Source organism: Oreochromis aureus, linkage group 4 (assembly GCF_013358895.1).
Source record: "Oreochromis aureus strain Israel breed Guangdong linkage group 4, ZZ_aureus, whole genome shotgun sequence".
NCBI classification, from domain to species: Eukaryota; Metazoa; Chordata; class Actinopteri; order Cichliformes; family Cichlidae; genus Oreochromis; species Oreochromis aureus.
Genome location: NC_052945.1, coordinates 25,533,446 through 25,536,106, shown reverse-complemented (window position 1 = coordinate 25,536,106; position 2,661 = coordinate 25,533,446). Strand labels below are relative to the sequence as shown.

At 33.1% G+C, this 2,661-nt stretch overlaps 1 long non-coding RNA gene across 1 annotated transcript; it reads left to right on the top strand.

Moving 5' to 3' along the window:
- The first annotated feature begins 572 nt into the window (after positions 1 to 572).
- LOC120439757 lies at positions 573 to 1,572 on the top strand. The gene is made up of 3 exons (XR_005612737.1): positions 573 to 782; positions 920 to 982; positions 1,520 to 1,572. It is a non-coding gene; the product is annotated as an uncharacterized LOC120439757 (long non-coding RNA).
- Positions 1,573 to 2,661: the final 1,089 nt, after the last annotated feature.

Sequence of the window (2,661 nt, the reverse complement as noted above, 5' to 3'; positions counted from 1 at the left end):
CATTCCTCTGAAATATTCAGGTACAAGGATGGCACTGAAAACAACTGAAAAAGCAGCTAATCCAAGCTGATGTGTTCTTTAAGTTAATTCGCAATTATATTGCACTAAGGAATTCAAATATAGTCAGATATGTTAAAAAGTAATGGAAGATTACATTTTAATATATATAAAATTTACGATATATTTTAAAAAGTCAATGGTGTTGTGCATCTTTTTGAAAAACAGAAGACATATCTATCTGTCATCTATCTGATTAATTGACTGATTTGAAAGTTACAATGAGTTTTGTCAAATGAAGGCTAAACTGAAATAAAACAAAACATGAAAACTTTGTTGTCAGACCACAATGACAAAACCTCAAAATGTTTATACTGAGAACTGTTTTCAGGACCAAACTATTAGTATCGGTATGAGCTGAACTCGAGATCTGTGCGGTGGTCAGCAAACATTTTTCTTCTCTCGCACAACAAAAGACGAACAAAGAATTCAACATTCAGTTGTGCTATTTCTTTTTATGATCATATCGCTTGGGTAAGGGCTCACAAATGTTGTTTCGGGTGCAAAGACCTTTTGACACAAATCAATGATTACCCTGAAATCTGTTTAGGAAGAGTATATTTTCAGTTTTGAAAAATAAATGGAGAGGAAAAGATCTGCGGAAGGGGAAGACCAAGAAGGCTGTGGATTAAGGAAAAGATGGAAGGCTGAATATAATGAACCTTCTGATGATGAAGACGAGAAGGAGGAGGAGGATCAAAAAACTTGGAGGACAGAAGGAAAACGTAAGTCCTTAGTCACGCAGCACTGAACATCTTTTTAGATTTTTGAATATGTTTCTCTAATTTTATGGCATGAAAATACATTCATATGATTTTATCATAGGGAAATTATTATTATTGTTGTTGTTGTTGTAATTTAGAGCTTTTGCCTGTAATCTGTGGAACCACAGAGGGCATCCTTGATTGTGAGAAGCTGGAACAAGGTAAGCAAATACAATTATCTGAGAAGCATAAGCACATTTCATGGAAACCATTAAACAAGAAAACACTTTATACTCTTCGAAACTGTGCCCACAAATAAAAATCATGTATATAAAAAAATGGAACTTGACTTCAATGATCTGTAGTCATCAGTTTCTCTCCAGCTGAATGAATGCATGATAGATTATGCATTGGTGATTCTGAATTGCCTTCCCCCATCTCATGAAAGCTGGGAAACCTTATAGCAATAAGGTTTCCCATCAGTCATTTGGGAAAAGTAAATACAAACCTACATTAAAAAAAAATCTCTAAACCTTGGCTTGGATTGCAGATCAGGTGCGAATGTTTTGAACATCTTTAAGAATTGAGAAAAAAATAAAGAGAAAGCATTTTCCTTTTGTTGTTCAAATCTACAATTTAAACAATGTGCAGTGTTTTAAAGAGGATCAAATGTTAACTTGTCAGAAGTTAACTTTATTTTTAAGTGTTCTTTTCTACTGTCATTTCAATTTTCCTGTGTGTTTGGATGATCAATTTAGGTAAGGCGTGTATTGTGTATGAAGGCAAATGGTGCAAGCCCTCTAGGTTTGAGACACTTGCAGGGAAAAAATTGTGTAAAAAATGGAAAGCAACTATTTTCTATGATGATCAACCTCTGGAATATTGGATTAAGGTACTTTTTTTTCTTTGCATTTCTATTAATCAAAGAAAATCAGATTTCACTAAATAAATTGTCAAACTAACTTTTCACAGAAACGTTACCTAAAAACTAAGGGATACAGAAAAGGAAGATCCAAGACTAGAACGGTAACTGAGCATGAGAGTACTGTAATTCTGATTTTCAAAAATGAATTAAAACAACACTGAGAATGATAATTAAAGGTCATTTTTCTTGAACCTTGAATCAAAAGGAAATACAATCATCCAACTCTGAAGAAACTGAAGATGATAATGCTGAAGGTAAAGACCAGCTTTCAAACAGTGAGGAAATGCTAGTGGAAACAGAGCAGAGAGAGAGAGGAAGCTGAAAATGCTGGGAGTGAAGAAGATGAAGAGAAACAGGCAGAGGGAGAAATAGAAGATAAGACTGTGTCTGCTGTTGCCCCTAAACATACTGACAAGAGTGTTATTTATTAAATGATGTTATTTCCTCTTGACATGTAACTATCCTAACAAAAAGTGTCTGTGTATGAAAATCACTCTTCTTTTTTCAGAGAGGACAACAAAACATACAATTTCAACAGCAATGAAACATCCATTCAGGGGGAAAGAACTAAGAATTATTCTCAAGAGATGTTTTGATGGAAGACAGGTAAATATATATATCTTTTTTTTATTTTATTTTATTTTAATACACTTTACTGTCTGGTATTATTTTGGTCCTCATGTGAATGTTAATGACATAAGATTACCCTTATTTTTCAATCAGGCCATTTCATCAGGTCAGAATTTCAATGTAAAAACGTAATACTACAAATCACTGGTTACTCTACTAGTAACTATTTTAATTCCATCAAAGTTTCATTTCCTTTTTTCCTATCATTTAAACTTGATATCACCAATACAACCATAAAAAAATAATGCATTAATTGCTGAAACTTGGAAATTTTATTTATCTAAAATTACGGTTGTCAGTGTTAACGTGGATCATCACGATTAACGCGACACACAACAGTACACA